This window comes from Mixophyes fleayi, chromosome 1 (assembly GCF_038048845.1).
Source record: "Mixophyes fleayi isolate aMixFle1 chromosome 1, aMixFle1.hap1, whole genome shotgun sequence".
In the NCBI taxonomy this organism is placed as follows: domain Eukaryota; kingdom Metazoa; phylum Chordata; class Amphibia; order Anura; family Limnodynastidae; genus Mixophyes; species Mixophyes fleayi.
Window position 1 is genome coordinate 242,013,032 of NC_134402.1, and position 23,641 is coordinate 242,036,672.

Genomic DNA, 23,641 nt, shown 5'->3' on the forward strand with positions numbered 1-23,641 from the left:
CATTTCATGATTCATGATTCAATTCATGATTCAATTTATGACTCATGATTCGATTCATAATTCGATTCATTATTCATGATTCAATTCATGATTCAATTCATGATTCATGATTCAATTCATGATTCATGATTCAATTCATGATTCATGATTCATGATTCATGATTCGATTCATGATTCAATTCATGATTCAATTCATGATTCAATGCATGATTCATGATTCATGATTCAATTCATGATTCATGATTAAATTCATGATTCATGATTCCTATTCCGATTCATTATTCATGATTCATGATTCAATTCATGATTCAAGATTAATTATTCAATTCATGATTCATGATTTGATTCATTATTCAAGATTAAAGATTCATTATTCGATACATGATTCATTTCATGATTCATGATTCGATTCATGATTCATTATTTGATTAATGATTCATGATTAAATTCATGATTCAATTCATGATTCATGATTCAATTTATGATTCATGATTCATGATTCAATTCATGATTCAATTCATGATTCATGATTCAATTCATGATTCATGATTCAATTCATGATTCATGATTCGATTCCTGATTCATGATTCAGTTCATGATTCAAGATTCATGATTCGATTCCTGATTCATGATTCATGATTCGATTCATGATTCAAGATTTATGATTCGATTCCTGATTCATGATTCATGATTCGATTCATTATTCATGATTCAAGATTCATGATTCGATTCATGAATCATTTCATGATTCATGATTCAATTAATGATTCATGATTCATTATTTGATTCATGATTCATGATTCAATTCATGATTCAATTCATGATTCATGATTCAATTAATGATTCATGATTCATGATTTAATTCATGATTCATGAATTATGATTCGATTCATGATTCATGACTCAATTCATGATTCAAATCATGATTCATGATTCAATTCATGATTCATTTCATGATTCAATTCATGATTCATGATTCAATTTATGATTCATGATTCGATTCATGATTCATGATTCAAGATTCATGATACGATTCATGATTCATTTCATGATTCATGATTCGATTCATGATTCATGATTCATTATTCAATTCATGATTCATGATTCGATTCATGATTCATGATTCATTATTCGATTTATGATTCATGATTTAATTCATGATTCATGATTCAATTCATGATTAATGATTCAATTCATGATTCATGATAGGATTCATGATTCAGGATTCAATTCATGATTCAATTCATGATTCAATTCATGATTCATGATTCAATTCATGATTCATGATTCATGATTCAATTCATGATTAATGATTCGATTCATGATTTATTTCATAATTCATGATTCAATTTAGGATTCAGTTCATGATTCATGAATCAATTCATAATTCATGATTCGATTCAAGATTCATGATTCAAGATTCATGATTCGCTTCTTGATTTAATTTATGATTCATGATTCATTTCATGATTCATGATTCGATTCATAATTCATGATTCATGATTCGATTCATGATTCATGATTAAAATCATGATTCAATTCATGATTCATGATTCAATTCATGATTCATGATTCATGATTCAATTCATGATTAATGATTCGATTCATGATTTAATTCATAATTCATGATTCAATTTAGGATTCAGTTCATGATTCATAATTCAATTCATGATTCATGATTCGATTCATGATTCATGATTCAAGATTCATGATTCGCTTCTTGATTTAGTTTATGATTCATGATTCATTTCATGATTCATGATTCGACTCATAATTCATGATTCATGATTCAAATCATGATTCATTTCATGATTCATTTCATAATTCATGATTCGATTCATTATTTGATTCATGATTCATGATTCAATTCATAATTCAATTCATGATTCATAATTCAATTCATGATTCATGATTCATGATTCAGATCATGATTCATGAATTATGATTCGATTCATGATTCATGATTCAATTCATGATTCAAATCATGATTCATGATTCATGATTCAATTCATGATTCATTTCATGATTCAATTCATGATTCATGATTCAATTTATGATTCATGATTCGATTCACGAATCATGATTCAAGATTCATGATTTAATTTATGATTCATGATTTAATTTATGATTCATGATTCAATTCATGATTCATGATTCAATTAATGATTCATGATTCAATTCATGATTCATTTCATGATTCATGATTGAATTCATGATTCAATTCATGATTTATGATTCGATTCATGAATCATGATTAAAGATTCGATTCATGATTCATGATTCTATTCATGATTCAATGCATGATTCATGATTCATGATTCAATTCATGATTCATGATTCATGATTTAATTCATGATTCATGATTCCTAATTTGATTCATAATTCATGATTCATGATTCGATTCATGATTCATGATTCAATTCATGATTCAATTCATGATTCATTTTATGATTCAATTCATAATTCAATTCATGATTCATGATTCAATTCATGATTCATGATTCAATTCATGAGTCATCATTTAAATCATGATTCATTTCATGATTCATGATTCGATTCATGATTTGATTCATGATTCAATTCTTGATTCATGATTCAATTCATGATTCATGATTCAATTCATGATTCATTTCATGATTCAATTCATGATTTATGATTCAATTTATGATTCATGATTCAATTCATGATTCATGATTCAAGATTCATGATTCATTTCATGATTCTTGATTCGATTCATGATTCATGATTCATTATTCGATTCATGATTCATGATTCGTAGCCAAGTAGGAACATATTTCTGTGCAAATGATTATAAAATCAATTTGTACCCATACTTTCAATCAAAAGCTCATGGCCTCAAATTCCACTGGTGTCGCCACAAAGCAATCCTACCAAGCATATAAGCCAAATTCATTAGCCAGCTCTTTAAAGATTCCCAAATTCTATTTCAATGGTGCATGAATATGGATTAAGCAACAAACTCTGGCACAAGCTTCCCAATGCTGAAAATTAAAAGAAAACTATACTGTCTTAACCCATGACATTGTAAGAATTGGGAAAAAAAGTACATCATATACCAAATTCAATTGGAAATTCAAATTGGAAAAAGCTAAACTATGACTAAAAAAGCTTTTTCGATGTTATTTGTACAAGATGTCTGTCATTTAGCCAAGTAGAAACATATTTCTGTGCAAATGATTGTAAAATCAATTTGTACCCATACTTTAAATCAAAAGTCTTAACAGCAACATAAACAGCAGAGCTATATGCTGTCTTTTTTGTTATATTCAACTTTTCGAAAACCTAAGCTTTTGTGTGTCAGGATGGCCGAGCGGTCTAAGGCGCTGCGTTCAGGTCGCAGTCTCTCCTGGAGGCGTGGGTTCAAATCCCACTCCTGACAGTAAGGTTACATTTTATCTTTCTTCTATATATCCACATACTAATTTAAAGGTAACAAAACATCCTAAAAATTGGACAAACACTCACTTCACACCTCAGTTTCAATTTCCACCACGGAAATCTCGAGCGCTCACAACATAATTACCCCTTTGTAACAAACCACAATTCAGGTTGCAGCCTTCCTTGGAAATAAGGTCTTCAATCGTACTTCTGATTTCCATCTCCTATTCCATTACATTTTTATCATCTACATTTCCTCATATATTTTCCTTGCAAGATAAAATACCTTCCACATTCCGAATGAGGGCTCCAATGATTATTGGTCAGAGCATTGCTGAAAATTAAAAGAAAACTATACTGTCTTAACCCATGACATTGTAAGAATTGGGAAAAAAAGTACATCATATACCAAATTCAATTGGAAATTCAAATTGGAAAAAGCTAAACTATGACTAAAAAAGCTTTTTTGATGTTATTTGTACAAGATGTCTGTCATTTAGCCAAGTAGGAACATATTTCTGTGCAAATGATTATAAAATCAATTTGTACCCATACTTTCAATCAAAAGCTCATGGCCTCAAATTCCACTGGTGTCGCCACAAAGCAATCCTACCAAGCATATAAGCCAAATTCATTAGCCAGCTCTTTAAAGATTCCCAAATTCTATTTCAATGGTGCATGAATATGGATTAAGCAACAAACTCTGGCACAAGCTTCCCAATGCTGAAAATTAAAAGAAAACTATACTGTCTTAACCCATGACATTGTAAGAATTGGGAAAAAAAGTACATCATATACCAAATTCAATTGGAAATTCAAATTGGAAAAAGCTAAACTATGACTAAAAAAGCTTTTTCGATGTTATTTGTACAAGATGTCTGTCATTTAGCCAAGTAGGAACATATTGCTGTGCAAATGATTGTAAAATCAATTTGTACCCATACTTTAAATCAAAAGTCTTAACAGCAACATAAACAGCAGAGCTATATGCTGTCTTTTTGGTTATATTCAACTTTTCGAAATCCTAAATTTTTGTGTGGCAGGATGGCCGAGCGGTCTAAGGCGCTGCATTCAGGTCGCAGTCTCTCCTGGAGGCGTGGGTTCAAATCCCACTCCTGACAGTAAGGTTACATTTTATCTTTCTTCTATATATCCTCATACTAATTTAAAGGTAACAAAACATCCTAAAAATTGGACAAACACTCACTTCACACCTCAGTTTCAATTTCCACCACGGAAATCTCGAGCGCTCACAACATAATTACCCCTTTGTAACAAACCACAATTCAGGTTGCAGCCTTCCTTGGAAATAAGGTCTTCAATCGTACTTCTGATTTCCATCTCCTATTCCATTACATTTTTATCATCTACATTTCCTCATATATTTTCCTTGCAAGATAAAATACCTTCCACATTCCGAATGAGGGCTCCAATGATTATTGGTCAGAGCATTGCTCTTGTAAAGCAGAGCTCATGGCCTCAAATCCCACTGGTGTCGCCACAAAGCAATCCTACCAAGCATATAAGCCAAATTCATTAGCCAGCTCTTTAAAGATTCCCAAATTCTATTTCAATGGTGCATGAATATGGATTAAGCAACAAACTCTGGCACAAGCTTCCCAATGCTGAAAATTAAAAGAAAACTATACTGTCTTAACCCATGACATTGTAAGAATTGGGAAAAAAAGTACATCATATACCAAATTCAATTGGAAATTCAAATTGGAAAAAGCTAAACTATGACTAAAAAAGCTTTTTCGATGTTATTTGTACAAGATGTCTGTCATTTAGCCAAGTAGGAACATATTGCTGTGCAAATGATTGTAAAATCAATTTGTACCCATACTTTAAATCAAAAGTCTTAACAGCAACATAAACAGCAGAGCTATATGCTGTCTTTTTGGTTATATTCAACTTTTCGAAAACCTAAATTTTTGTGTGGCAGGATGGCCGAGCGGTCTAAGGCGCTGCGTTCAGGTCGCAGTCTCTCCTGGAGGCGTGGGTTCAAATCCCACTCCTGACAGTAAGGTTACATTTTATCTTTCTTCTATATATCCTCATACTAATTTAAAGGTAACAAAACATCCTAAAAATTGGACAAACACTCACTTCACACCTCAGTTTCAATTTCCACCACGGAAATCTCGAGCGCTCACAACATAATTACCCCTTTGTAACAAACCACAATTCAGGTTGCAGCCTTCCTTGGAAATAAGGTCTTCAATCGTACTTCTGATTTCCATCTCCTATTCCATTACATTTTTATCATCTACATTTCCTCATATATTTTCCTTGCAAGATAAAATACCTTCCACATTCCGAATGAGGGCTCCAATGATTATTGGTCAGAGCATTGCTCTTGTAAAGCAGAGCTCATGGCCTCAAATCCCACTGGTGTCGCCACAAAGCAATCCTACCAAGCATATAAGCCAAATTCATTAGCCAGCTCTTTAAAGATTCCCAAATGCTATTTCAATGGTGCATGAATATGGATTAAGCAACAAACTCTGGCACAAGCTTCCCAATGCTGAAAATTAAAAGAAAACTATACTGTCTTAACCCATGACATTGTAAGAATTGGGAAAAAAAGTACATCATATACCAAATTCAATTGGAAATTCAAATTGGAAAAAGCTAAACTATGACTAAAAAAGCTTTTTCGATGTTATTTGTACAAGATGTCTGTCATTTAGCCAAGTAGGAACATATTTCTGTGCAAATGATTGTAAAATAAATTTGTACCCATACTTCCCAATGCTGAAAATTAAAAGAAAACTATACTGTCTTAACCCATGACTTGTAAGAATTGGGAAAAAAAGTACATCATATACCAAATTCAATTGGAAATTCAAATTGGAAAAAGCTAAACTATGACTAAAAAAGCTTTTTCAATGTTATTTGTACAAGATGTCTGTCATTTAGCCAAGTAGGAACATATTTCTTTGCAAATGATTGTAAAATCAATTTGTACCCATACTTTAAATCAAAAGTCTTAACAGCAACATAAACAGCAGAGCTATATGCTGTCTTTTTTGTTATATTCAACTTTTCGAAAACCTAAGCTTTTGTGTGTCAGGATGGCCGAGCAGTCTAAGGCGCTGCGTTCAGGTCGCAGTCTCTCCTGGAGGCGAGGGTTCAAATCCCACTCCTGACAGTAAGGTTACATTTTATCTTTCTTCTATATATCCTCATACTAATTTAAAGGTAACAAAACATCCTAAAAATTGGACAAACACTCACTTCACACCTCAGTTTCAATTTCCACCACGGAAATCTCGAGCGCTCACAACATAATTACCCCTTTGTAACAAACCACAATTCAGGTTGCAGCCTTCCTTGGAAATAAGGTCTTCAATCGTACTTCTGATTTCCATCTCCTATTCCATTACATTTTTATCATCTACATTTCCTCATATATTTTCCTTGCAAGATAAAATACCTTCCACATTCCGAATGAGGGCTCCAATGATTATTGGTCAGAGCATTGCTCTTGTAAAGCAGAGCTCATGGCCTCAAATCCCACTGGTGTCGCCACAAAGCAATCCTACCAAGCATATAAGCCAAATTCATTAGCCAGCTCTTTAAAGATTCCCAAATTCTATTTCAATGGTGCATGAATATGGATTAAGCAACAAACTCTGGCACAAGCTTCCCAATGCTGAAAATTAAAAGAAAACTATACTGTCTTAACCCATGACATTGTAAGAATTGGGAAAAAAAGTACATCATATACCAAATTCAATTGGAAATTCAAATTGGAAAAAGCTAAACTATGACTAAAAAAGCTTTTTCGATGTTATTTGTACAAGATGTCTGTCATTTAGCCAAGTAGGAACATATTTCTGTGCAAATGATTGTAAAATCAGTTTGTACCCATACTTTAAATCAAAAGTCTTAACAGCAACATAAACAGCAGAGCTATATGCTGTCTTTTTTGTTATATTCAACTTTTCGAAAACCTAAGCATTTGTGTGTCAGGATGGCCGAGCGGTCTAAGGCACTGCGTTCAGGTCGCAGTCTCTCCTGGAGGCGTGAGTTCAAATCCCACTCCTGACAGTAAGGTTACATTTTATCTTTCTTCTATATATCCTCATACTAATTTAAAGGTAACAAAACATCCTAAAAATTGGACAAACACTCACTTCATACCTCAGTTTCAATTTCCACCACGGAATACTCGAGCGCTCACAACATAATTACCCCTTTGTAACAAACCACAATTCAGGTTGCAGCCTTCCTTGGAAATAAGGTCTTCAATCGTACTTCTGATTTCCATCTCCTATTCCATTACATTTTTATCATCTACATTTCCTCATATATTTTCCTTGCAAGATAAAATACCTTCCACATTCCGAATGAGGGCTCCAATGATTATTGGTCAGAGCATTGTTCTTGTAAAGCAGAGCTCATGGCCTCAAATCCCACTGGTGTCGCCACAAAGCAATCCTACCAAGCATATAAGCCAAATTCATTAGCCAGCTCTTTAAAGATTCCCAAATTCTATTTCAATGGTGCATGAATATGGATTAAGCAACAAACTCTGGCACAAGCTTCCCAATGCTGAAAATTAAAAGAAAACTATACTGTCTTAACCCATGACATTGTAAGAATTGGGAAAAAAAGTACATCATATACCAAATTCAATTGGAAATTCAAATTGGAAAAAGCTAAACTATGACTAAAAAAGCTTTTTCGATGTTATTTGTACAAGATGTCTGTCATTTAGCCAAGTAGAAACATATTTCTGTGCAAATGATTGTAAAATCAATTTGTACCCATACTTTAAATCAAAAGTCTTAACAGCAACATAAACAGCAGAGCTATATGCTGTCTTTTTTGTTATATTCAACTTTTCGAAAACCTAAGCTTTTGTGTGTCAGGATGGCCGAGCGGTCTAAGGCGCTGCGTTCAGGTCGCAGTCTCTCCTGGAGGCGTGGGTTCAAATCCCACTCCTGACAGTAAGGTTACATTTTATCTTTCTTCTATATATCCACATACTAATTTAAAGGTAACAAAACATCCTAAAAATTGGACAAACACTCACTTCACACCTCAGTTTCAATTTCCACCACGGAAATCTCGAGCGCTCACAACATAATTACCCCTTTGTAACAAACCACAATTCAGGTTGCAGCCTTCCTTGGAAATAAGGTCTTCAATCGTACTTCTGATTTCCATCTCCTATTCCATTACATTTTTATCATCTACATTTCCTCATATATTTTCCTTGCAAGATAAAATACCTTCCACATTCCGAATGAGGGCTCCAATGATTATTGGTCAGAGCATTGCTGAAAATTAAAAGAAAACTATACTGTATTAACCCATGACATTGTAAGAATTGGGAAAAAAAGTACATCATATACCAAATTCAATTGGAAATTCAAATTGGAAAAAGCTAAACTATGACTAAAAAAGCTTTTTCGATGTTATTTGTACAAGATGTCTGTCATTTAGCCAAGTAGGAACATATTTCTGTGCAAATGATTATAAAATCAATTTGTACCCATACTTTCAATCAAAAGCTCATGGCCTCAAATTCCACTGGTGTCGCCACAAAGCAATCCTACCAAGCATATAAGCCAAATTCATTAGCCAGCTCTTTAAAGATTCCCAAATGCTATTTCAATGGTGCATGAATATGGATTAAGCAACAAACTCTGGCACAAGCTTCCCAATGCTGAAAATTAAAAGAAAACTATACTGTCTTAACCCATGACATTGTAAGAATTGGGAAAAAAAGTACATCATATACCAAATTCAATTGGAAATTCAAATTGGAAAAAGCTAAACTATGACTAAAAAAGCTTTTTCGATGTTATTTGTACAAGATGTCTGTCATTTAGCCAAGTAGGAACATATTTCTGTGCAAATGATTGTAAAATAAATTTGTACCCATACTTCCCAATGCTGAAAATTAAAAGAAAACTATACTGTCTTAACCCATGACTTGTAAGAATTGGGAAAAAAAGTACATCATATACCAAATTCAATTGGAAATTCAAATTGGAAAAAGCTAAACTATGACTAAAAAAGCTTTTTCGATGTTATTTGTACAAGATGTCTGTCATTTAGCCAAGTAGGAACATATTTCTGTGCAAATGATTGTAAAATCAGTTTGTACCCATACTTTAAATCAAAAGTCTTAACAGCAACATAAACAGCAGAGCTATATGCTGTCTTTTTTGTTATATTCAACTTTTCGAAAACCTAAGCATTTGTGTGTCAGGATGGCCGAGCGGTCTAAGGCACTGCGTTCAGGTCGCAGTCTCTCCTGGAGGCGTGGGTTCAAATCCCACTCCTGACAGTAAGGTTACATTTTATCTTTCTTCTATATATCCTCATACTAATTTAAAGGTAACAAAACATCCTAAAAATTGGACAAACACTCACTTCATACCTCAGTTTCAATTTCCACCACGGAATACTCGAGCGCTCACAACATAATTACCCCTTTGTAACAAACCACAATTCAGGTTGCAGCCTTCCTTGGAAATAAGGTCTTCAATCGTACTTCTGATTTCCATCTCCTATTCCATTACATTTTTATCATCTACATTTCCTCATATATTTTCCTTGCAAGATAAAATACCTTCCACATTCCGAATGAGGGCTCCAATGATTATTGGTCAGAGCATTGTTCTTGTAAAGCAGAGCTCATGGCCTCAAATCCCACTGGTGTCGCCACAAAGCAATCCTACCAAGCATATAAGCCAAATTCATTAGCCAGCTCTTTAAAGATTCCCAAATTCTATTTCAATGGTGCATGAATATGGATTAAGCAACAAACTCTGGCACAAGCTTCCCAATGCTGAAAATTAAAAGAAAACTATACTGTCTTAACCCATGACATTGTAAGAATTGGGAAAAAAAGTACATCATATACCAAATTCAATTGGAAATTCAAATTGGAAAAAGCTAAACTATGACTAAAAAAGCTTTTTCGATGTTATTTGTACAAGATGTCTGTCATTTAGCCAAGTAGAAACATATTTCTGTGCAAATGATTGTAAAATCAATTTGTACCCATACTTTAAATCAAAAGTCTTAACAGCAACATAAACAGCAGAGCTATATGCTGTCTTTTTTGTTATATTCAACTTTTCGAAAACCTAAGCTTTTGTGTGTCAGGATGGCCGAGCGGTCTAAGGCGCTGCGTTCAGGTCGCAGTCTCTCCTGGAGGCGTGGGTTCAAATCCCACTCCTGACAGTAAGGTTACATTTTATCTTTCTTCTATATATCCACATACTAATTTAAAGGTAACAAAACATCCTAAAAATTGGACAAACACTCACTTCACACCTCAGTTTCAATTTCCACCACGGAAATCTCGAGCGCTCACAACATAATTACCCCTTTGTAACAAACCACAATTCAGGTTGCAGCCTTCCTTGGAAATAAGGTCTTCAATCGTACTTCTGATTTCCATCTCCTATTCCATTACATTTTTATCATCTACATTTCCTCATATATTTTCCTTGCAAGATAAAATACCTTCCACATTCCGAATGAGGGCTCCAATGATTATTGGTCAGAGCATTGCTGAAAATTAAAAGAAAACTATACTGTATTAACCCATGACATTGTAAGAATTGGGAAAAAAAGTACATCATATACCAAATTCAATTGGAAATTCAAATTGGAAAAAGCTAAACTATGACTAAAAAAGCTTTTTCGATGTTATTTGTACAAGATGTCTGTCATTTAGCCAAGTAGGAACATATTTCTGTGCAAATGATTATAAAATCAATTTGTACCCATACTTTCAATCAAAAGCTCATGGCCTCAAATTCCACTGGTGTCGCCACAAAGCAATCCTACCAAGCATATAAGCCAAATTCATTAGCCAGCTCTTTAAAGATTCCCAAATGCTATTTCAATGGTGCATGAATATGGATTAAGCAACAAACTCTGGCACAAGCTTCCCAATGCTGAAAATTAAAAGAAAACTATACTGTCTTAACCCATGACATTGTAAGAATTGGGAAAAAAAGTACATCATATACCAAATTCAATTGGAAATTCAAATTGGAAAAAGCTAAACTATGACTAAAAAAGCTTTTTCGATGTTATTTGTACAAGATGTCTGTCATTTAGCCAAGTAGGAACATATTTCTGTGCAAATGATTGTAAAATAAATTTGTACCCATACTTCCCAATGCTGAAAATTAAAAGAAAACTATACTGTCTTAACCCATGACTTGTAAGAATTGGGAAAAAAAGTACATCATATACCAAATTCAATTGGAAATTCAAATTGGAAAAAGCTAAACTATGACTAAAAAAGCTTTTTCAATGTTATTTGTACAAGATGTCTGTCATTTAGCCAAGTAGGAACATATTTCTTTGCAAATGATTGTAAAATCAATTTGTACCCATACTTTAAATCAAAAGTCTTAACAGCAACATAAACAGCAGAGCTATATGCTGTCTTTTTTGTTATATTCAACTTTTCGAAAACCTAAGCTTTTGTGTGTCAGGATGGCCGAGCAGTCTAAGGCGCTGCGTTCAGGTCGCAGTCTCTCCTGGAGGCGAGGGTTCAAATCCCACTCCTGACAGTAAGGTTACATTTTATCTTTCTTCTATATATCCTCATACTAATTTAAAGGTAACAAAACATCCTAAAAATTGGACAAACACTCACTTCATACCTCAGTTTCAATTTCCACCACGGAATACTCGAGCGCTCACAACATAATTACCCCTTTGTAACAAACCACAATTCAGGTTGCAGCCTTCCTTGGAAATAAGGTCTTCAATCGTACTTCTGATTTCCATCTCCTATTCCATTACATTTTTATCATCTACATTTCCTCATATATTTTCCTTGCAAGATAAAATACCTTCCACATTCCGAATGAGGGCTCCAATGATTATTGGTCAGAGCATTGCTCTTGTAAAGCAGAGCTCATGGCCTCAAATCCCACTGGTGTCGCCACAAAGCAATCCTACCAAGCATATAAGCCAAATTCATTAGCCAGCTCTTTAAAGATTCCCAAATTCTATTTCAATGGTGCATGAATATGGATTAAGCAACAAACTCTGGCACAAGCTTCCCAATGCTGAAAATTAAAAGAAAACTATACTGTCTTAACCCATGACATTGTAAGAATTGGGAAAAAAAGTACATCATATACCAAATTCAATTGGAAATTCAAATTGGAAAAAGCTAAACTATGACTAAAAAAGCTTTTTCGATGTTATTTGTACAAGATGTCTGTCATTTAGCCAAGTAGGAACATATTTCTGTGCAAATGATTGTAAAATCAATTTGTACCCATACTTTAAATCAAAAGTTTTAACAGCAACATAAACAGCAGAGCTATATGCTGTCTTTTTTGTTATATTCAACTTTTCGAAAACCTAAGCTTTTCTGTGTCAGGATGGCCGAGCGGTCTAAGGCGCTGCGTTCAGGTCGCAGTCTCTCCTGGAGGCGTGGGTTCAAATCCCACTACTGACAGTAAGGTTACATTTTATCTTTCTTCTATATATCCTCATACTAATTTAAAGGTAACAAAACATCCTAAAAATTGGACAAACACTCACTTCACACCTCAGTTTCAATTTCCACCACGGAAATCTCGAGCGCTCACAACATAATTACCCCTTTGTAACAAACCACAATTCAGGTTGCAGCCTTCCTTGGAAATAAGGTCTTCAATCGTACTTCTGATTTCCATCTCCTATTCCATTACATTTTTATCATCTACATTTCCTCATATATTTTCCTTGCAAGATAAAATACCTTCCACATTACGAATGAGGGCTCCAATGATTATTGGTCAGAGCATTGCTCTTGTAAAGCAGAGCTCATGGCCTCAAATCCCACTGGTGTCGCCACAAAGCAATCCTACCAAGCATATAAGCCAAATTCATTAGCCAGCTCTTTAAAGATTCCCAAATTCTATTTCAATGGTGCATGAATATGGATTAAGCAACAAACTCTGGCACAAGCTTCCCAATGCTGAAAATTAAAAGAAAACTATACTGTCTTAACCCATGACATTGTAAGAATTGGGAAAAAAAGTACATCATATACCAAATTCAGTTGGAAATTCAAATTGGAAAAAGCTAAACTATGACTAAAAAAGCTTTTTCGATGTTATTTGTATAAGATGTCTGTCATTTAGCCAAGTAGGAACATATTTCTGTGCAAATGATTGTAAAATCAATTTGTACCCATACTTTAAATCAAAAGTCTTAACAGCAACATAAACAGCAGAGCTATCTGCTGTCTTTTTTGTTATATTCAACTTTTCGAAAACCTAAGCTTTTGTGTGTCAGGATGGCCGAGCGGTCTAAGGCGCTGCGTTCAGGTCGCAGTCTCTCCTGGAGGCGTGGGTTCAAATCCCACTCCTGACAGTAAGGTTACATTTTATCTTTCTTCTATATATCCTCATACTAATTTAAAGGTAACAAAACATCCTAAAAATTGGACAAACACTCACTTCACACCTCAGTTTCAATTTCCACCACAGAAATCTCGAGCGCTCACAACATAATTACCCCTTTGTAACAAACCACAATTCAGGTTGCAGCCTTCCTTGGAAATAAGGTCTTCAATCGTACTTCTGATTTCCATCTCCTATTCCATTACATTTTTATCATCTACATTTCCTCATATATTTTCCTTGCAAGATAAAATACCTTCCACATTACGAATGAGGGCTCCAATGATTATTGGTCAGAGCATTGCTCTTGTAAAGCAGAGCTCATGGCCTCAAATCCCACTGGTGTCGCCACAAAGCAATCCTACCAAGCATATAAGCCAAATTCATTAGCCAGCTCTTTAAAGATTCCCAAATTCTATTTCAATGGTGCATGAATATGGATTAAGCAACAAACTCTGGCACAAGCTTCCCAATGCTGAAAATTAAAAGAAAACTATACTGTCTTAACCCATGACATTGTAAGAATTGGAAAAAAAGTACATCATATACCAAATTCAATTGGAAATTCAAATTGGAAAAAGCTAAACTATGACTAAAAAAGCTTTTTCGATGTTATTTGTACAAGATGTCTGTCATTTAGCCAAGTAGGAACATATTTCTGTGCAAATGATTGTAAAATCAATTTGTACCCATACTTTAAATCAAAAGTCTTAACAGCAACATAAACAGCAGAGCTATATGCTGTCTTTTTTGTTATATTCAACTTTTCGAAAACCTAAGTTTTTATGTCAGGATGGCCGAGCGGTCTAAGGCGCTGCGTTCAGGTCGCAGTCTCTCCTGGAGGCGTGGGTTCAAATCCCACTCCTGACAGTAAGGTTACATTTTATCTTTCTTCTATATATCCTCATACTAATTTAAAGGTAACAAAACATCCTAAAAATTGGACAAACACTCACTTCACACCTCAGTTTCAATTTCCACCACGGAAATCTCGAGCGCTCACAACATAATTACCCCTTTGTAACAAACCACAATTCAGGTTGCAGCCTTCCTTGGAAATAAGGTCTTCAATCGTACTTCTGATTTCCATCTCCTATTCCATTACATTTTTATCATCTACATTTCCTCATATATTTTCCTTGCAAGATAAAATACCTTCCACATTCCGAATGAGGGCTCCAATGATTATTGGTCAGAGCATTGCTCTTGTAAAGCAGAGCTCATGGCCTCAAATCCCACTGGTGTCGCCACAAAGCAATCCTACCAAGCATATAAGCCAAATTCATTAGCCAGCTCTTTAAAGATTCCCAAATTCTATTTCAATGGTGCATGAATATGGATTAAGCAACAAACTCTGGCACAAGCTTCCCAATGCTGAAAATTAAAAGAAAACTATACTGTCTTAACCCATGACATTGTAAGAATTGGGAAAAAAAGTACATCATATACCAAATTCAATTGGAAATTCAAATTGGAAAAAGCTAAACTATGACTAAAAAAGCTTTTTCGATGTTATTTGTACAAGATGTCTGTCATTTAGCCAAGTAGGAACATATTGCTGTGCAAATGATTGTAAAATCAATTTGTACCCATACTTTAAATCAAAAGTCTTAACAGCAACATAAACAGCAGAGCTATATGCTGTCTTTTTTGTTATATTCAACTTTTCGAAAACCTAAGTTTTTGTGTGTCAGGATGGCCGAGCGGTCTAAGGCGCTGCGTTCAGGTCGCAGTCTCTCCTGGAGGCGTGGGTTCAAATCCCACTCCTGACAGTAAGGTTACATTTTATCTTTCTTCTATATATCCTCATACTAATTTAAAGGTAACAAAACATCCTAAAAATTGGACAAACACTCACTTCACACCTCAGTTTCAATTTCCACCACGGAAATCTCGAGCGCTCACAACATAATTACCCCTTTGTAACAAACCACAATTCAGGTTGCAGCCTTCCTTGGAAATAAGGTCTTCAATCGTACTTCTGATTTCCATCTCCTATTCCATTACATTTTTATCATCTACATTTCCTCATATATTTTCCTTGCAAGATAAAATACCTTCCACATTCCGAATGAGGGCTCCAATGATTATTGGTCAGAGCATTGCTCTTGTAAAGCAGAGCTCATGGCCTCAAATCCCACTGGTGTCGCCACAAAGCAATCCTACCAAGCATATAAGCCAAATTCATTAGCCAGCTCTTTAAAGATTCCCAAATTCTATTTCAATGGTGCATGAATATGGATTAAGCAACAAACTCTGGCACAAGCTTCCCAATGCTGAAAATTAAAAGAAAACTATACTGTCTTAACCCATGACATTGTAAGAATTGGGAAAAAAAGTACATCATATACCAAATTCAATTGGAAATTCAAATTGGAAAAAGCTAAACTATCACTAAAAAAGCTTTTTCGATGTTATTTGTACAAGATGTCTGTCATTTAGCCAAGTAGGAACATATTGCTGTGCAAATGATTGTAAAATCAATTTGTACCCATACTTTAAATCAAAAGTCTTAACAGCAACATAAACAGCAGAGCTATATGCTGTCTTTTTTGTTATATTCAACTTTTCGAAAACCTAAGTTTTTGTGTGTCAGGATGGCCGAGCGGTCTAAGGCGCTGCGTTCAGGTAGCAGTCTCTCCTGGAGGCGTGGGTTCAAATCCCACTCCTGACAGTAAGGTTACATTTTATCTTTCTTCTATATATCCTCATACTAATTTAAAGGTAACAAAACATCCTAAAAATTGGACAAACACTCACTTCACACCTCAGTTTCAATTTCCACCACGGAAATCTCGAGCGCTCACAACATAATTACCCCTTTGTAACAAACCACAATTCAGGTTGCAGCCTTCCTTGGAAATAAGGTCTTCAATCGTACTTCTGATTTCCATCTCCTATTCCATTACATTTTTATCATCTACATTTCCTCATATATTTTCCTTGCAAGATAAAATACCTTCCACATTCCGAATGAGGGCTCCAATGATTATTGGTCAGAGCATTGCTCTTGTAAAGCAGAGCTCATGGCCTCAAATCCCACTGGTGTCGCCACAAAGCAATCCTACCAAGCATATAAGCCAAATTCATTAGCCAGCTCTTTAAAGATTCCCAAATTCTATTTCAATGGTGCATGAATATGGATTAAGCAACAAACTCTGGCACAAGCTTCCCAATGCTGAAAATTAAAAGAAAACTATACTGTCTTAACCCATGACATTGTAAGAATTGGGAAAAAAAGTACATCATATACCAAATTCAATTGGAAATTCAAATTGGAAAAAGCTAAACTATGACTAAAAAAGCTTTTTCGATGTTATTTGTACAAAATGTCTGTCATTTAGCCAAGTAGGAACATATTGCTGTGCAAATGATTGTAAAATCAATTTGTACCCATACTTTAAATCAAAAGTCTTAACAGCAACATAAACAGCAGAGCTATATGCTGTCTTTTTTGTTATATTCAACTTTTCGAAAACCTAAGTTTTTGTGTGTCAGGATGGCCGAGCGGTCTAAGGCGCTGCGTTTAGGTCGCAGTCTCTCCTGGAGGCGTGGGTTCAAATCCCACTCCTGACAGTAAGGTTACATTTTATCTTTCTTCTATATATCCTCATACTAATTTAAAGGTAACAAAACATCCTAAAAATTGGACAAACACTCACTTCACACCTCAGTTTCAATTTCCACCACGGAAATCTCGAGCGCTCACAACATAATTACCCCTTTGTAACAAACCACAATTCAGGTTGCAGCCTTCCTTGGAAATAAGGTCTTCAATCGTACTTCTGATTTCCATCTCCTATTCCATTACATTTTTATCATCTACATTTCCTCATATATTTTCCTTGCAAGATAAAATACCTTCCACATTCCGAATGAGGGCTCCAATGATTATTGGTCAGAGCATTGCTCTTGTAAAGCAGAGCTCATGGCCTCAAATCCCACTGGTGTCGCCACAAAGCAATCCTACCAAGCATATAAGCCAAATTCATTAGCCAGCTCTTTAAAGATTCCCAAATTCTATTTCAATGGTGCATGAATATGGATTAAGCAACAAACTCTGGCACAAGCTTCCCAATGCTGAAAATTAAAAGAAAACTATACTGTCTTAACCCATGACATTGTAAGAATTGGGAAAAAAAGTACATCATATACCAAATTCAATTGGAAATTCAAATTGGAAAAAGCTAAACTATGACTAAAAAAGCTTTTTCGATGTTATTTGTACAAGATGTCTGTCATTTAGCCAAGTAGGAACATATTGCTGTGCAAATGATTGTAAAATCAATTTGTACCCATACTTTAAATCAAAAGTCTTAACAGCAACATAAACAACAGAGCTATATGCTGTCTTTTTTGTTATATTCAACTTTTCGAAAACCTAAGTTTTTGTGTGTCAGGATGGCCGAGCGGTCTAAGGCGCTGCGTTCAGGTCGCAGTCTCTCCTGGAGGCGTGGGTTCAAATCCCACTCCTGACAGTAAGGTTACATTTTATCTTTCTTCTATATATCCTCATACTAATTTAAAGGTAACAAAACATCCTAAAAATTGGACAAACACTCACTTCACACCTCAGTTTCAATTTCCACCACGGAAATCTCGAGCGCTCACAACATAATTACCCCTTTGTAACAAACCACAATTCAGGTTGCAGCCTTCCTTGGAAATAAGGTCTTCAATCGTACTTCTGATTTCCATCTCCTATTCCATTACATTTTTATCATCTACATTTCCTCATATATTTTCCTTGCAAGATAAAATACCTTCCACATTCCGAATGAGGGCTCCAATGATTATTGGTCAGAGCATTGCTCTTGTAAAGCAGAGCTCATGGCCTCAAATTCCACTGGTGTCGCCACAAAGCAATCCTACCAAGCATATAAGCCAAATTCATTAGCCAGCTCTTTAAAGATTCCCAAATTCTATTTCAATGGTGCATGAATATGGATTAAGCAACAAACTCTGGCACAAGCTTCCCAATGCTGAAAATTAAAAGAAAACTATACTGTCTTAACCCATGACATTGTAAGAATTGGGAAAAAAAGTACATCATATACCAAATTCAATTGGAAATTCAAATTGGAAAAAGCTAAACTATGACTAAAAAAGCTTTTTCGATGTTATTTGTACAAGATGTCTGTCATTTAGCCAAGTAGGAACATATTGCTGTGCAAATGATTGTAAAATCAATTTGTACCCATACTTTAAATCAAAAGTCTTAACAGCAACATAAACAGCAGAGCTATATGCTGTCTTTTTTGTTATATTCAACTTTTCGAAAACCTAAGTTTTTGTGTGTCAGGATGGCCGAGCGGTCTAAGGCGCTGCGTTCAGGTCGCAGTCTCTCCTGGAGGCGTGGGTTCAAATCCCACTCCTGACAGTAAGGTTACATTTTATCTTTCTTCTATATATCCTCATACTAATTTAAAGGTAACAAAACATCCTAAAAATTGGACAAACACTCACTTCACACCTCAGTTTCAATTTCCACCACGGAAATCTCGAGCGCTCACAACATAATTACCCCTTTGTAACAAACCACAATTCAGGTTGCAGCCTTCCTTGGAAATAAGGTCTTCAATCGTACTTCTGATTTCCATCTCCTATTCCATTACATTTTTATCATCTACATTTCCTCATATATTTTCCTTGCAAGATAAAATACCTTCCACATTCCGAATGAGGGCTCCAATGATTATTGGTCAGAGCATTGCTCTTGTAAAGCAGAGCTCATGGCCTCAAATTCCACTGGTGTTGCCACAAAGCAATCCTACCAAGCATATAAGCCAAATTCATTAGCCAGCTCTTTAAAGATTCCCAAATTCTATTTCAATGGTGCATGAATATGGATTAAGCAACAAACTCTGGCACAAGCTTCCCAATGCTGAAAATTAAAAGAAAACTATACTGTCTTAACCCATGACATTGTAAGAATTGGGAAAAAAAGTACATCATATACCAAATTCAATTGGAAATTCAAATTGGAAAAAGCTAAACTATGACTAAAAAAGCTTTTTCGATGTTATTTGTACAAGATGTCTGTCATTTAGCCAAGTAGGAACATATTGCTGTGCAAATGATTGTAAAATCAATTTGTACCCATACTTTAAATCAAAAGTCTTAACAGCAACATAAACAGCAGAGCTATATGCTGTCTTTTTTGTTATATTCAACTTTTCGAAAACCTAAGTTTTTGTGTGTCAGGATGGCCGAGCGGTCTAAGGCGCTGCGTTCAGGTCGCAGTCTCTCCTGGAGGCGTGGGTTCAAATCCCACTCCTGACAGTAAGGTTACATTTTATCTTTCTTCTATATATCCTCATACTAATTTAAAGGTAACAAAACATCCTAAAAATTGGACAAACACTCACTTCACACCTCAGTTTCAATTTCCACCACGGAAATCTCGAGCGCTCACAACATAATTACCCCTTTGTAACAAACCACAATTCAGGTTGCAGCCTTCCTTGGAAATAAGGTCTTCAATCGTACTTCTGATTTCCATCTCCTATTCCATTACATTTTTATCATCTACATTTCCTCATATATTTTCCTTGCAAGATAAAATACCTTCCACATTCCGAATGAGGGCTCCAATGATTATTGGTCAGAGCATTGCTCTTGTAAAGCAGAGCTCATGGCCTCAAATTCCACTGGTGTCGCCACAAAGCAATCCTACCAAGCATATAAGCCAAATTCATTAGCCAGCTCTTTAAAGATTCCCAAATTCTATTTCAATGGTGCATGAATATGGATTAAGCAACAAACTCTGGCACAAGCTTCCCAATGCTGAAAATTAAAAGAAAACTATACTGTCTTAACCCATGACATTGTAAGAATTGGGAAAAAAAGTACATCATATACCAAATTCAATTGGAAATTCAAATTGGAAAAAGCTAAACTATGACTAAAAAAGCTTTTTCGATGTTATTTGTACAAGATGTCTGTCATTTAGCCAAGTAGGAACATATTGCTGTGCAAATGATTGTAAAATCAATTTGTACCCATACTTTAAATCAAAAGTCTTAACAGCAACATAAACAGCAGAGCTATATGCTGTCTTTTTTGTTATATTCAACTTTTCGAAAACCTTAGTTTTTGTGTGTCAGGATGGCCGAGCGGTCTAAGGCGCTGCGTTCAGGTCGCAGTCTCTCCTGGAGGCGTGGGTTCAAATCCCACTCCTGACAGTAAGGTTACATTTTATCTTTCTTCTATATATCCTCATACTAATTTAAAGGTAACAAAACATCCTAAAAATTGGACAAACACTCACTTCACACCTCAGTTTCAATTTCCACCACGGAAATCTCGAGCGCTCACAACATAATTACCCCTTTGTAACAAACCACAATTCAGGTTGCAGCCTTCCTTGGAAATAAGGTCTTCAATCGTACTTCTGATTTCCATCTCCTATTCCATTACATTTTTATCATCTACATTTCCTCATATATTTTCCTTGCAAGATAAAATACCTTCCACATTCCGAATGAGGGCTCCAATGATTATTGGTCAGAGCATTGCTCTTGTAAAGCAGAGCTCATGGCCTCAAATTCCACTGGTGTCGCCACAAAGCAATCCTACCAAGCATATAAGCCAAATTCATTAGCCAGCTCTTTAAAGATTCCCAAATTCTATTTCAATGGTGCATGAATATGGATTAAGCAACAAACTCTGGCACAAGCTTCCCAATGCTGAAAATTAAAAGAAAACTATACTGTCTTAACCCATGACATTGTAAGAATTGGGAAAAAAAGTACATCATATACCAAATTCAATTGGAAATTCAAATTGGAAAAAGCTAAACTATGACTAAAAAAGCTTTTTCGATGTTATTTGTACAAGATGTCTGTCATTTAGCCAAGTAGGAACATATTGCTGTGCAAATGATTGTAAAATCAATTTGTACCCATACTTTAAATCAAAAGTCTTAACAGCAACATAAACAGCAGAGCTATATGCTGTCTTTTTTGTTATATTCAACTTTTCGAAAACCTAAGTTTTTGTGTGTCAGGATGGCCGAGCGGTCTAAGGCGCTGCGTTCAGGTCGCAGTCTCTCCTGGAGGCGTGGGTTCAAATCCCACTCCTGACAGTAAGGTTACATTTTATCTTTCTTCTATATATCCTCATACTAATTTAAAGGTAACATAACATCCTAAAAATTGGACAAACACTCACTTCACACCTCAGTTTCAATTTCCACCACGGAAATCTCGAGCGCTCACAACATAATTACCCCTTTGTAACAAACCACAATTCAGGTTGCAGCCTTCCTTGGAAATAAGGTCTTCAATCGTACTTCTGATTTCCATCTCCTATTCCATTACATTTTTATCATCTACATTTCCTCATATATTTTCCTTGCAAGATAAAATACCTTCCACATTCCGAATGAGGGCTCCAATGATTATTGGTCAGAGCATTGCTCTTGTAAAGCAGAGCTCATGGCCTCAAATTCCACTGGTGTTGCCACAAAGCAATCCTACCAAGCATATAAGCCAAATTCATTAGCCAGCTCTTTAAAGATTCCCAAATTCTATTTCAATGGTGCATGAATATGGATTAAGCAACAAACTCTGGCACAAGCTTCCCAATGCTGAAAATTAAAAGAAAACTATACTGTCTTAACCCATGACATTGTAAGAATTGGGAAAAAAAGTACATCATATACCAAATTCAATTGGAAATTCAAATTGGAAAAAGCTAAACTATGACTAAAAAAGCTTTTTCGATGTTATTTGTACAAGATGTCTGTCATTTAGCCAAGTAGGAACATATTGCTGTGCAAATGATTGTAAAATCAATTTGTACCCATACTTTAAATCAAAAGTCTTAACAGCAACATAAACAGCAGAGCTATATGCTGTCTTTTTTGTTATATTCAACTTTTCGAAAACCTAAGTTTTTGTGTGTCAGGATGGCCGAGCGGTCTAAGGCGCTGCGTTCAGGTCGCAGTCTCTCCTGGAGGCGTGGGTTCAAATCCCACTCCTGACAGTAAGGTTACATTTTATCTTTCTTCTATATATCCTCATACTAATTTAAAGGTAACATAACATCCTAAAAATTGGACAAACACTCACTTCACACCTCAGTTTCAATTTCCACCACGGAAATCTCGAGCGCTCACAACATAATTACCCCTTTGTAACAAACCACAATTCAGGTTGCAGCCTTCCTTGGAAATAAGGTCTTCAATCGTACTTCTGATTTCCATCTCCTATTCCATTACATTTTTATCATCTACATTTCCTCATATATTTTCCTTGCAAGATAAAATACCTTCCACATTCCGAATGAGGGCTCCAATGATTATTGGTCAGAGCATTGCTCTTGTAAAGCAGAGCTCATGGCCTCAAATTCCACTGGTGTTGCCACAAAGCAACCCTACCAAGCATATAAGCCAAATTCATTAGCCAGCTCTTTAAAGATTCCCAAATTCTATTTCAATGGTGCATGAATATGGATTAAGCAACAAACTCTGGCACAAGCTTCCCAATGCTGAAAATTAAAAGAAAACTATACTGTCTTAACCCATGACATTGTAAGAATTGGGAAAAAAAGTACATCATATACCAAATTCAATTGGAAATTCAAATTGGAAAAAGCTAAACTATGACTAAAAAAGCTTTTTCGATGTTATTTGTACAAGATGTCTGTCATTTAGCCAAGTAGGAACATATTGCTGTGCAAATGATTGTAAAATCAATTTGTACCCATACTTTAAATCAAAAGTCTTAACAGCAACATAAACAGCAGAGCTATATGCTGTCTTTTTTGTTATATTCAACTTTTCGAAAACCTAAGTTTTTGTGTGTCAGGATGGCCGAGCGGTCTAAGGCGCTGCGTTCAGGTCGCAA

At 35.1% G+C, this 23,641-nt stretch overlaps 14 non-coding genes across 14 annotated transcripts; all 14 read left to right on the forward strand.

Moving 5' to 3' along the window:
- Positions 1–3,317: 3,317 nt before the first annotated feature.
- TRNAL-CAG (transfer RNA leucine (anticodon CAG)) lies at positions 3,318–3,400 on the forward strand. Its single transcript has one exon. It is a non-coding gene; the product is annotated as a tRNA-Leu (tRNA).
- A 4,874-nt stretch (positions 3,401–8,274) lies between these two features.
- Positions 8,275–8,357, forward strand: TRNAL-CAG (transfer RNA leucine (anticodon CAG)). The gene has a single exon. It is a non-coding gene; the product is annotated as a tRNA-Leu (tRNA).
- A 1,266-nt stretch (positions 8,358–9,623) lies between these two features.
- TRNAL-CAG (transfer RNA leucine (anticodon CAG)) lies at positions 9,624–9,706 on the forward strand. The gene has a single exon. It is a non-coding gene; the product is annotated as a tRNA-Leu (tRNA).
- An 819-nt stretch (positions 9,707–10,525) lies between these two features.
- Positions 10,526–10,608, forward strand: TRNAL-CAG (transfer RNA leucine (anticodon CAG)). The gene has a single exon. It is a non-coding gene; the product is annotated as a tRNA-Leu (tRNA).
- A 3,070-nt stretch (positions 10,609–13,678) lies between these two features.
- TRNAL-CAG (transfer RNA leucine (anticodon CAG)) lies at positions 13,679–13,761 on the forward strand. Its single transcript has one exon. It is a non-coding gene; the product is annotated as a tRNA-Leu (tRNA).
- An 816-nt stretch (positions 13,762–14,577) lies between these two features.
- Positions 14,578–14,660, forward strand: TRNAL-CAG (transfer RNA leucine (anticodon CAG)). The gene has a single exon. It is a non-coding gene; the product is annotated as a tRNA-Leu (tRNA).
- An 819-nt stretch (positions 14,661–15,479) lies between these two features.
- Positions 15,480–15,562, forward strand: TRNAL-CAG (transfer RNA leucine (anticodon CAG)). The gene has a single exon. It is a non-coding gene; the product is annotated as a tRNA-Leu (tRNA).
- A 1,721-nt stretch (positions 15,563–17,283) lies between these two features.
- Positions 17,284–17,366, forward strand: TRNAL-UAG (transfer RNA leucine (anticodon UAG)). The gene has a single exon. It is a non-coding gene; the product is annotated as a tRNA-Leu (tRNA).
- Positions 17,367–18,185: 819 nt separating this feature from the next.
- TRNAL-CAG (transfer RNA leucine (anticodon CAG)) lies at positions 18,186–18,268 on the forward strand. Its single transcript has one exon. It is a non-coding gene; the product is annotated as a tRNA-Leu (tRNA).
- Positions 18,269–19,087: 819 nt separating this feature from the next.
- TRNAL-CAG (transfer RNA leucine (anticodon CAG)) lies at positions 19,088–19,170 on the forward strand. The gene has a single exon. It is a non-coding gene; the product is annotated as a tRNA-Leu (tRNA).
- An 819-nt stretch (positions 19,171–19,989) lies between these two features.
- On the forward strand, positions 19,990–20,072 carry TRNAL-CAG (transfer RNA leucine (anticodon CAG)). Its single transcript has one exon. It is a non-coding gene; the product is annotated as a tRNA-Leu (tRNA).
- Positions 20,073–20,891: 819 nt separating this feature from the next.
- Positions 20,892–20,974, forward strand: TRNAL-CAG (transfer RNA leucine (anticodon CAG)). The gene has a single exon. It is a non-coding gene; the product is annotated as a tRNA-Leu (tRNA).
- Positions 20,975–21,793: 819 nt separating this feature from the next.
- TRNAL-CAG (transfer RNA leucine (anticodon CAG)) lies at positions 21,794–21,876 on the forward strand. The gene has a single exon. It is a non-coding gene; the product is annotated as a tRNA-Leu (tRNA).
- An 819-nt stretch (positions 21,877–22,695) lies between these two features.
- Positions 22,696–22,778, forward strand: TRNAL-CAG (transfer RNA leucine (anticodon CAG)). The gene has a single exon. It is a non-coding gene; the product is annotated as a tRNA-Leu (tRNA).
- Positions 22,779–23,641: the final 863 nt, after the last annotated feature.